Source organism: Pseudochaenichthys georgianus, chromosome 20, assembly GCF_902827115.2.
Source record: "Pseudochaenichthys georgianus chromosome 20, fPseGeo1.2, whole genome shotgun sequence".
Lineage (NCBI taxonomy): Eukaryota > Metazoa > Chordata > Actinopteri > Perciformes > Channichthyidae > Pseudochaenichthys > Pseudochaenichthys georgianus.
The window spans coordinates 9,622,627-9,635,487 of record NC_047522.1 but is presented as its reverse complement, the minus strand read 5'-3'; the positions used below and the strand labels follow the sequence as shown (position 1 = coordinate 9,635,487).

Sequence of the window (12,861 nt, the reverse complement as noted above, 5' to 3'; positions counted from 1 at the left end):
CGACCCCTGGTCTATGAGATACTATTGTAACAATGAAATGTTTGAAGTCTGTCATTATTTCTCACACAAAGCTAACAAATGTTTTCCTTTGATTATTTGTAAGTGACTAGTAGAGCTTGACAGTTCAAAAGCAGTGTCTGGTGTTCTGAGCTGATAATACAATTCCAGAGGACAGTGCCTTTAAACGAATGCAGATTGTGCAAAATACGTAGATTTCAACCATTTCCTTCTGATTTGCTTTGAGTGTCATGACAGTATTTTGAAGTGTAGTTAGGAAAAGGTTAAAAATCGTTGGAGCTAGGTCAAGACTATTACATTTGAGTGTGAGGTTAGGGAGTAATTCATGAACATAGATATATTTGCAATCATTAAATCGTTTTGGTTTCTTGAACAGAATGATGATAGCTAGTTGTGAAAGGATGTTAGTGGTTTAATGGTGGAGGCTAATGCCTTATGAAAGATGATAAATCTTTGCATGCATACATGTTGAAGCTGTATTATATCTAGTCTGTCTAGAGCGTTAAAGATAACCCAATAGGTCTACTTAAGTTTTAATGGTGGCTGAAAATCCTTTATTTTATCTAGTTCATTATCTTGTATCCTTACTCTGAGGTATACGCAGAGTTTAAAGCTTTTATAGCTTGTTTGCTGTGTTGTATGTATCATCCAACATCAGCATGGGTTCTGGGAAACTGACAAAGACTGAACAACTAATCGATTATTTGAAATTAATAATCATTAGTTACAGCCCTAGAAGGGTTTGCAAGCCCCGAGCAATCCCATGGCCTTCGTAAAACATTTAAAAGCTGAGATATTGACTGGAAATGAAAATCAATAATAAGTGATGATAAATACAGTAATTCAAGGAAACAAGAGAGGCTATCCTGAGGCGCGAAAGGAAACCGATAAAATCAACCCTGCATTTCATACAGCATAGAAAGAATGAGCGCATGGATTTATTTGGATCCGACTTTACTTCAAGTCAAGAATATTTAAAAAAAGACAACAAATGACAAGTACCATTGAACAGAAAAAACAATAATGACCTGTCTTTCCACCTGTCTAACCCTAACCACCATTTGCCTCACCACAAGCTAGGTTTCCTTATTATTAACCACAACTGTGGACTGGAGAATACACAAATGGTGCCAAATTCCGGTTTAACAGATACTTATATACAAAACTGCTGAATCGCAACTAATCTGGGTCAGGGAAATAAAAACCTGTGTAATGCAATCCTTATCGATGAGTCATCCGTCATTGATACAGCTACATTGATTTGGCAGTAAACAACAAAATGTTTCACAGATCCACTTGGTGTTCAATACTAATGGAAAGCATAACGGGCAGCGCTGGAGCTATTTGCCACTGTGGAGTATGGATCTCTACAGACCATAAAGGCTCTCCCTAGGTCAAGCTGTCTGGTACACATGCTCTCACTAATTACATGGCAGTCAACCAATCCTACACAATTAATAAGCTAGCAGCAAGCTTAACCATCTCTCTATCAGGGCTGGGAGAAAGACTTGAATACAAGATGTGGTTATCTTTCTTGTAGTTGCATGTATTCTATTGAACATATACAGTAAAGCAAAAACAATCTAATTAAAGTGTGATGCTATTACAAGTGTATTGTGTAATGACATATCACCAAAGAACACAACTCTATAACTGATGTGACAAGCTACAGTCTCCTAATGAAGCAGGCATCCCATAGTGTAACCTTGTAACAGCTGATGTTTACTAGCAAGACACAATTAAGGCTAAGGCTGAAATTAGACTGACATTAACCTTTGGAGAAACTAGAATTACTGCCTCGTGGTTTATGCCTTCATCAACCAAACAAGTAGTTTGGATCCATGTCTGTCACTGTCACTTTATTCTCCCTTTATTCTTAGTTGTTATAATTAGCAAATTCATTCTTGCATTATGCTCCAAAACTAGTTTTGTGAGTTCACAATGACCTGGACTTTTGTCAACCAAAATGTAATGAGATCATTCTTGATTTCAAGTGGTTGTTTGTGCCAAAATTAAACAAATTCCTTCCAGGGGTTTTGAGGTATTGGGTTCAAGAGAATAGGTTGGATAGACTTTCACAGTCATGGATGTTATATTATTACTTAGGGTTTCCTCCTTCCTATAAACCTCTCCTACAGCAGAATCAGGGGAGGCTACGTTCCAGCAAAGTTTCTCAAACATACAATCTGACATCCACTTAACCTAGCATTTGGAAAGGTATGTGGTGGTGAGAAGGAAGGAAGTGTTTAAACTCTCTCAAGCTCTTTTCCCATTCTTCTCACAGATACTTTGGTCAGAGGTGCCCATGTATGCCTTTGGGGATATAAAGTGTGTTACTATTTCAAAGATTGTTGCAACTTGCCCATCGCAAGGGCAATTTCACCCCGTTTGTGTGTATGGCGAATCTCAACAGTCCAGGCACAAAACAGAAACCATGACAATACTCCCAATGACTAGCTCAGGAAAAGGTGGAGGAGCATCATTATGTAAGGGTAATAATGCAGAGATTGTCCCAGACTAAACTGCCCTCAGCAGCAGATTTGTTTGGCAGCACAGGAACAAATGGATAATGGATTTCTTATGCTTCCTGATTCCTAGACAGAGGTCGGGATGAAGCCGCTTGCTGACCTTGAAGAGGGTATCCTGCAGAGATTGGATTTCCTGCACCTCAGTTTTAACCGTGACTAACCTTTGACTTGGACAATCTACCTCCCAAATAAGCTTCAACGGCCAAGGTCACATAATTGTAAAGGATATTCAATGACATGTTTCAGATTAATTATGACTCCCAGTAGTATTAGGGATGTAACGAAACCAAAAACTCACGGTACGATAATATTGCGATAAAAAGTCCACGGTACGATATTTTTCGCGATATTGAAATCTGATCTGATTTGTACAGCATTTTAGTAGGATAGTAGTATTTTAAAGTGTCAACAATATAATAATCAGACCCTGCAATAGAATAAATTAAGTTTCACTTTAGTTTTTCAAGTAACTCACCTCTAACTCACTCACTCAGCATCATCAAGGTTATCTTTTAGGAATATGAGCATGTCCACATTTCCAGCTAGAAGCTGGGATGTTTGGGCGTTTACAATATCCCCTGCTGTGGAAAAAACTCTCTTGCTTGGTACTGATGTTGCTGGGACAGAGAGATATACTTTGGCCATGGGTGACAGCAGTGGGTAAAACTGTGCATTGTCTCTCCACCACTTCAAAAACAATACAGTTTTTGCCAAGAAGGTGATGCTTATTGACAGGGCGAGATATAAATATACTGTTGGTACTTGGTACTTGTCAATGTCTCTAGGTATGTACATGTAGCCCTGTAAATATGATGTCCTATATTGTTATCTCAGTGTGAGAAAAAGTTTTTAGAGAGAGAGAGAGAGTACTTGTCCATGGACAAGTGAGTTTGGAAATTTACTTGTCCGAATACATTTTTCACTTGTCCAGAATGGACACAAATTGGGGCCACTGGAATCTTCTTCTTCGTCATCATATTTTACATTTTCCCACGTTTTTTACGACACCGCTAACGTAAATGAGCGGTAAGATTTTACTGCATCACACAAACATTGGGTATCGTTTGGATTTTAACGATTCCGGTTCTGCTTTTCGATTCCGGTTATTTTTGGTTTTCAATTCCGGTTCTTTGAGAGGGTAAATAAGTCCCATGACAAACTGGGAGAAAAATATATTTATGAAAACATTAAGTCAAATCTGTATTCCTATTTACAAATCACTTCATACTGTTGAATTTCTTACGGTTATTGAATACAATTATACAAAAATAATCTCTGCATTGTTAAGTTAGTTCTAAGTGGTGCAGTTTGAGAATGTACAATTGGCCCAGTCTCCTCTGATGTTACACTGCAACCTACCTGTGAGACAGAGTCCAACCACACATGTCCAACACATAGGACATAACCTAATAATAATAATAATAATGACACATTAGATGTATAGCCTATAGGCCTAGCGCTTTTCTACAACTCAAAGACGCTTGCACGCTTACACATGTCCTGCAATACACATGCTGCAGCTGCCCAGCTGCTCACTGTTTGTAAAAGTAAATACATAGTATTTTAATTTCAATAATGTACTTTATATACTCTGCTTCATAAAAAATACTGACATCCCTGTGCTCCTCCGAGTCTGGGGGTCCGGGGATGTGAGGACACAGACAGGGAGGCTGCTTTACTTCATAAAGGAAATGGTGGTCAATATTAACAACATAGGAGTTAAAACGCTTAATAACCTTCATTATGTGTTAGAGAAAGAACATAAGAAAGTTTGACAAAGATGAGGCTGTTAAACGGGCAGCGGATCTGCTGTGTGTAGAAAGAGAGAGAGAGAGACGCTGAGCTGCACCGTGCAGCGATCAGCTGATACGGAGCATAGAGAGAGAGAGCTGCAGTCCGCTGGGCTCGGCCTCGCCTCCTGTCCTCACAACTCTTATTAATCCCGTACGTACAATTTGCGAATGAGTTCTGCCTTTTGTAAACTGAATGTATCAATAATTTGCCGAAAAACGTCACTTGTCCGCCGGACAAGTCAATTGAAAGATCTACTTGTCCGATATTGTAAATAACACGTCCCGGACGGTGGGACCAGGGTTTCCGCTAGGATTTTTTCTTGCCGGTCAAATGTCCGGGCAGAATTTATTTTACCGGACTAATTTGAAACTTACCGGTCATATTTCAATAATAATAACAGTTGTGTAGCAGAGTTTCCGGACTATGAGCAGATATGCTTCAGTTTAAAACTCAGTTCACGGGGCTCATTTTTATATTGCTTCAGTTGAGCCCCATTAACTGAGTTTTAAACATCACTTTAAATGGAAGATCACCATAGGCCCCGCCCACTCGATCGGATCGGCGATCGGTATCGGCCGATACTGATTCCGGCGATCGGCCCCAAAATTGGCGATCGGAGCATCCCTAGTATTTGGTCCTTTGTGTTGAAGGAAAACAATGGAGGACTTTGAAAGCATCAAATGTCAAGTCTTTTTCTGTGCCCTTCATCATCCTCTATAATAATCACATCAGTGAAAATCAAACAATTTGTCAAACATATGAAAGCCTTTGAAATAATTATATATCTTTCTACTTGGGACTTTCAGAAAAGAAACATGACATTCTGGACTGCCTGCTTTGTTCCATGGCCTGATTTTTAAAAACAGAAAGCATTACTAATTTATCCCAACCCCCAAGTGTATAAAGCATGTTTCGTGATCAACCTCCAAATGTGACTAGAACACAGAGCGGTAGAAAAGAGTGAACAATCCAGTTGTTACAAAGAGCTTCAATAATATATTGGATGACTTTCTATATACATTAAATCTTTCCCATTGGACTCATAAAGTCACTTTGATGGCATCAAATCCAATTGGCAATGAGTGATGATGTAAATGCAACTCTTCCTGCTTATAATACAGGTTAAAACAGCTTTTCTTCATGTGGATGCAGATAACAAATTGATATACATTATATTTGAATAGACAATAATCACCTGAACTGGACATGGGGCAGGCTATCAAATTAATATTTTTTGTTTGGCTAGTCTAACCATACTTTACACATGCTGGGTTTGTTGGTGGGGAAGCCAATGATATGCAGTGTTACATTTGAACATGATGCTTTAATAAACTTTAGATAACAATACACTTTAAAGGTCCCATGTCATGGCCATTTCCACTGATCATAATTCCATTGTTGAGCTCTACTAGAATAGATTTATACTGTGCAATTTTCCAAACTCACATTGGTTTCGCATACAGCATCTCTGTAAAGTATGTGTATTCAGTAGGGATGTCCCGATCACCTTTTTTTGCTCCCGAGCCGATTCCGATCATTTGATTTTGACAATATGCCGATACCGATTTTTCCCGATCCGATCTTTATGCAATGCATTAAGAGAAAAAAAAAAGGTAACAGATAACGGCTGGTCATCCAACGCGATGAAGTCAGCTATCTTGGCTGTTATTGTGTTGGCCTTTTCACTGTTCTGGGGCAGTTTCTCTTTCCTTTTAAAAGTCTCTGAAAGTGTCGGTTGTTTCAGTGCCGTTACCCGAGTGGCCGCTGTGTACTCGTCGTGTTGTTGTTGGTGTTTGTTTCTCAGGTGGCGTATTAGATTGGTCGTGTTGAACGTAGCTCTGTTCTTTCCACCACGCGGAACCTCTGCCTTGCAAACATTGCATCTGGCTGTTACACTGCCTTCGCTTTCAATTTTATAATACTTCCAAACTCCTGACATTTTCTCTGTCCCGACTCCCGAGTCACCAGCTGAGCGTAGCCTCTCGATAGCTTACTGCTACTATTAGACACTGCGCCCACTCTGTTGCCAGATTTCAGAGAAATAAGCAACCAGGTTTATGAAAACAAGCCCAAAGAAAGCAACACATACATGATGTTGTGTAATTTAAACCAAAACTAAGTCCTCAGGATGACTTTAAGACGTGAACATGGTCATTTTTGTTTTGTAACATTAAATAAAAAAAAAAAAAATTATAAAAAAAAAAAAAAAAAAAAATCCCGATCCCTGATTTTTTTCTTCCGATCCCCGATCTTTTGAAAATCACGTGATCGGCTCCGATCCCCGATCACGTGATCGGATCGGGACATCTCTAGTATTCAGTAGGGGTGTAACGGTTCACAAACATTTCGGTTCGGTACGTACCTCGGTTTTTAGGTCACGGTTCGGTTCGGTACGTTTTCGGTACAGCAGAAAAAATTATCACAAAACATAACATATTTTTTTTAAATTATTATTAAACTGTGAATAATGTTTTCACTCAAATAAAATAAACATTAAGGTGCAGCATTTCGATGAACTGAAATAATCTGTATTTGAACTTTACTGTACTAGTAGCCTACTCACAAAACATAAACTATTAGTTTTGGGTTTTTAATTATTATTAAACTATGAATATTCACTCAAATAAATATAAAATATAACAAACATTAAGGTGCAGCTTTTCGATGAACTGAAATAATCTGTATTTGAACTGTACTGTACTAGCACCTAAGCAGCCAGTTAGACATAATGACTTGCTTGTCATTGTATTTTCATGTTGTTTGAAAGAAAGATGAACTTGTCCACATTGCTTGCCGAAAGGGAAGATCTGCTGGCACTAGCAATGTCTCCTGCTGTGGAGAACACCCTCTCGCTAGGGACAGAGGTAGTAGCAGATACAGCCAGGTAGCGCTTTGCTAACATGGCAACATAAGGATATTTGCCGTTTGTAATAGCTTTGGCTCGGTCTGAAGTTTTTGCGAGTGGTGGAGGCTTAAATGCTAGCGGGAGTTGGGTTTGCACTTCAGTCTTTTGGTACCGGTGATATTCACGTTCGGGTGATGCCTTTTCAAATGAGTGTGCAAGTGTGATGTGTTGCCAGCCGCGTAACCAATTTTAGTTGAACAATGCCGACAAACAGCGTTGGTTCGGTCCACCTGTCTTTGTCCGTCATCCTTGTTCGTAACTGCGAAACCAAAATGTTCCCAAACCGGACACTTCAATGATGCTGGAGGATTTTCGAGCTCAACTTTATCTGCGTTCGCCATTTCGACAGTTCCTCAAATTACTGACAACATTTGAACGCATCCCTCTGACCAGTTCGTCCAATGAAATGACTTGCTCGCTCTATGACGCGTTGATCACAATGGGAGCAAATTACTCTGAATGCTGCGACGCAGCACCTGAGAATGCTTCCAAGAAGTTGTTCACGTTCTCATTTTTTTACGTTTAACGTTATATGCGTTCGGTACACTTCGGTACACACGTGTACCGAACCGAAGGGCCCGTACCGAATAATTTCGGTACGGGTACGTGTACCGTTACACCCCTAGTATTCAGCAGTATTCACTCTCTCCACTAAACGGCTCGTTGCAGCTCTTGCCCCCCCTCCCTGTGAGCCCAGTGTGCTCCGATTGGTCGGGACTAGGGTTGCCAGAAACTGACCATGATCAAAATCGATTATTCGGCAGCCCTGGCGAATAATAATCGATTATTCGACCGATTCTACCGATATTAGGCTGTAGCCTGTATTATTAATAATAGCAGCATTGCAATAAATAAATTGTGCGCGCATCGCGCATCTTCATATGGATGCACTCAAAACGCATTGTTGAGGTTGAGCTGTGATAGACCAACGTCTTTTCGCAGAGCTTGCATTTAACTTCCTTTGGACTTGAAAGTTCGAAGTAGTTCCACGAGGAGGAACTCTTTTTACCTGCCGCTTTGTTCATCTTTAGTTCCAGAGGGAGAGGGGGGATGGGGACGGGGTCGGTGTGTAGCGTGCTGCAGCAGCAGTCTGCTCTGCATGCAGGCTTCCTCCAAGTTTACAGTAAAACAAACTGGTGGTGTGACCAATGGCCATTTACAATTATTAATACTATTACTATTATTAGCATTATGCTATATTTTGGTTGAAACTAAGCCAGAAAAAAAAAAAAACATAAATAATAATAAAAATATATATAAATAAAATCGATTTTTAAAAATAATATTCGATTATGGAGACTGTAACGAATATTCGAATAATCGAATAATCACTGGCATCCCTAGTCGGGACCAGTCGGGACGTTGTGAATCGCGCTGAGCTCCGTGGAGGTGTGATTTCCTTGTTTAGCGATACACAGCGAAACACAGCCAAACTCATCCTGAGCACACACAAAGTCACAGCCGAAGTAAAAACAATAAGTGTGGCTTGATATTGAGTAAGAAAAAGGTTGATAAACGCTGTGAGAATGGGTCTGCAGAGAGAATTTCGCCGCGATCCCAACTGTTTGTAATCAGCCTGCAGCCAGGGAGGAGAGATCAGCAGAGCTGCCTGCACTGAGTGTGTGAGGAAGTCCGTGGATTGGTCAATTTGGACCAATCAGCAGGGGCTTAACGTAACGGCTCCGCGGACGTAACGTAACGGCTCCACGGATTGGTCCATTTCGTTCCGGGTACGGATGACATCATGCGTACCCGGAAGAATCAAATGGATAATGACGTATCTCCAACGAGGCGTTTTGGGGAGGTATTTTCTGTGTTAAGAGTTTTACTCGCTACAGGGTGTACTTTGAGGGTTTTGACTCTGCACACATAGTTTACATGCATAAAAACCTTCATAACACACAAGGGGACGGGTTATAACCGGAAAAGCATGACATGGGACCTTTAAATAAAAAAGGGCACAAAGTTATGTGAAGAAGCCTTTGAGGCTGTTTTCAAAAACAGTTCAGCTCAATTGTGGCTATGGTTCCCTTATGCCCCTTTCACACCAGCGCTTTTTCAGCTCCGGCTCGGAGCTGGAGCCTGAAAAGCGCCGGTTTTTCCTGTTCACACCGCAGCGGCGCCGGCTCCGGAATCGGGTTCACTTCCAGCTCCAAAAAATTGTCGGTCCAGAGGCAAGAGCTTCGGAGCTAAGAGGTGGCGTCGCTTACGTCTCTCTTACGTCGAGGCGTGCAGGAAACTAAACCCACCTCCCCTGAACATGGGTCGACTGTTATGCCTGCCTACAAGCAGTAGTGCTTATAAACACACTTTATAAAGTCAGGCAACACTAACCAGGCTTCGTGTGATTCTGTTTATTTGTACCTTACTTTGACCATCCGTTCACTGTTATCGACCATTGTGGAGAGAGGCAGACGTGTTGTTTTGTATTATTGCAGCTATCGGATGCAAGTAGTCAGTTTAGCTTCGGTTGCTATGCTAACATCACCCGTTTTATACCAGAGAAACTTTCATAACAGCGTTGTGATACCAAACAGTGTCAATTCAGACTGACACACATTCACTTAGGCTAAGGGGAACTGGGGATATGCATCAGCTGCTTGTGTGAGTTGGACAGTGAATACTTTAGAGCGGCCGCTGCAGTGTGAGCTAACCGGGAGCTAACGGGAGAATAAACTCCCGTGGAAGAGCAGCCAATACTGCAGCGGTCGGTAAATGCTGCAGAAACACATTAATAAACAATGAACCACGGCACTCTGGAGCAAAGTATAAGGTTGGAGAAGTCGTTATTCAATTTATTCTGGCTTTGTGTGATTAAAAGCAACACGATCATCGACCCGACGCAGTTCCCCGTTGTTGTTGTGAGCGCCGTAATGGCTGCCGTTGGGGAGCAAATCAGCGATGTAAACGGTGACGTCATGACGCAGCAGGGGCAGCTCTGGGGCGCCAGTGGGCGGTGTGAACAGAGCGGGAGCTGAAAAGGGAAACCGGAGCTGAACCAGAAAAGCTCCCGCTCGGAGCTAGAAACTGAAAAGCGCTGGTGTGAAAGCCACAATATAGATGTTTTGGTACATCATACATGACAGTGGTATATACCAATGGTATTCCTATTTTTTATTTTATTAAATACTGTACAATCAAGACATAACTTATCCATGCACTGTCTGATATGGCTGCATGGTCATTATTGTTAAAGTCTTGTTAAATCCACTTTTTCATGTATTTTATACATAAACATGTCAGCACTTTTAAAACAGGGCTGAAACAGAGGGGATTATGGGATGCTACAATGCATGATCTGTTGGGTATTTTGAGCCAAACACTTCAGAGACACGTTTTGAATATCTGAGACCTATTATATATTGATGAAAAACAGTATAACAGGGGACCTTTAAATACATTCACTGCAAATGAGCTACTGAAACAAACATTACCATTTGGTAAAGTGAAATGCTGTGTGCACCAATGGGGGCACACATAATCATCCCACCAACTATACAGTTAAACAAAGCTCTCTTCTCAAAGTCAACATCTGTTCTGACATTAGATTTTGGCACACATGCTTAGTTGATGATTTGGCCAATTTGAACTGACAGTGGGTCATTTGTTACAGAGCAGGCTATTTTGGTAAAAACACAGTTTCAGCTTTAGCACATGTCATTCCAAACCACAGGAAATAAAGACAATTTTTTTTAACTTGCCAGTATTTATTTGGGTTTACATTTGCAGTGCATGGCAGAGCTTTTTTCCGGAATGCAAAACTGTCCAACACTATACAACTACTAAGAGTGGCATTTCAAATTGCAAGAGGTTGCTGAAAGGTTGGGTCTATGCATTTATAAATGCGTTAGGGAATAAAACAGATGTTCTTTTTTTCCTGAGCATTTTCATCATTGGAAATATCTGCTCTAGTGGGATTAGTCCTGCTGTGGTATTTCTATAAAACGGTTGCAATAAATGCTTTTCAAGGTAGTTTCTCCTCTTTAAGAGTCTCAACAGGCAGAGCTTCTGATTTTAAGTTACACCACTTCCTCTATCATATAGAAGTGAAAACACAACAGTAAAATACTGCAAACACATGCAGCATCAGATCAAAGCTGCTTGAGACTGCACTGCCTACTAGGAAATTAGATTTATGATGTGGCCTTGTACTTTCACCACCAACACACACAGGTCAATTACGGTACAATTAAGTTATTTGAGTTGATATATAGCGTGTGTACCTTTCAAAATAAGAGCCTGTGGTGGACAGAGAGGACTTTATCTGCCGTTCTCTCATGCTGAAGTGTGTGTGTTGCAGGGTAGCAGGGAGAGATGCAGCAAAGGGCAAACTGACATTTCATGAGGGGTTTGATCCCAAGGTGGCAGAGCATGTGTTTCAACTCTCTTTAACCCCTGAGTATTGTTTAACTTTACACAGAGACACTGGAGCTGATTATTTCGGACACTCTTGGGAAGGTTGGTGACCGACCGCTGTGTCCTGTTGTCCTAACACATGATCACTTTGGCGGGCTTACAGTGAAGCGACAAGCACCAGGGACATTTTAGGGACGCAATTGGATCAGGTCCATAATGAATTCAGGGCCTGAGATCAGTCCCGCGTTATTTCCCACTCAGTAATCTGGCTGGGGAAGGATTGGAGAGTAATCTGGATAGAAGGCGGGAGAGAGAGAGGGATGGAGAGAGAGAGAGAGAGAGAGAGAGAGAGAGAGAGAGAGAGAGAGAGAGAGAGAGAGAGAGAGAGAGGACAATCCTTTCTGCTCAGTTCCTCTTCACATCGTCAATTTATGGGTTAAAATGGGTTATAATGTTTTAGTGCTGGTGTGAACAGTTAGTTTTTGATGGATGGATGACAATCTAACTGCAAGCTGAATCATATTGAGATAATACAGGTACAGTTTTTAAAGGTGCTTTAGACCACATTTCATTCTGTTCATCAGAAATCAGCTATACAAGGACTTTGCTAACTAGGGTATATCATAACTGAGTTATAACAATTGAGCAGACTGTGGGCTGGACCATGACACGCAGTCAAAAGCTTCTTTTTTTTTAAAAAGCAAGTAAATGTACCTTTCATTTGGAATTGTTGGGGGGATGTGGGTAATTAGTTGCGAGTGATTTTGCATATATTAAACATGTGATGATAATCTTTGGATCAATATTTCAACAGCCCCAGAAGTAAAACCAACTATGCTATGTACTTCACGTAGAAGGAATTGGAAAAAAGGGATCGAGAGAATAGTATTTCAAGCTGATAAGCAGTGATAACATATATTTAGCTTTGATTTGTAGTCAATCAGGTTCTACTGAAGAATGTACTTCTAACCAATCATGTAAAAGTGATATTGTAATATGAAATAAGAAGGAAGTTCATGCGTACATAGCCAATAGGGCCTATATGGAGCTCAACTACAGTATGCTATATAAATACAGTATAACAGTAGCTCTGCTAGCACACTGTAAATGAATGGACAGAGGCGGACATATTCAAGCTAGCTTGCACAACTTCGCTCCTCCGTCCACTGTGACAGTGCAACTTCACCATGAGCACCCATGCTGCCTCAAGTACTGTCGGGAATTTCGGAATAACCATATTCAGTTGTAAATATGACTGGG

The 12,861-nt window shown here is 40.8% G+C and overlaps 1 protein-coding gene across 1 annotated transcript in view; it reads right to left on the bottom strand.

The window, feature by feature from the left end:
* LOC117465674 (microtubule-associated protein 4) overlaps nucleotides 1–12,861 on the bottom strand; it is a 116,813-nt gene that overhangs the window by 103,496 nt on the left and 456 nt on the right.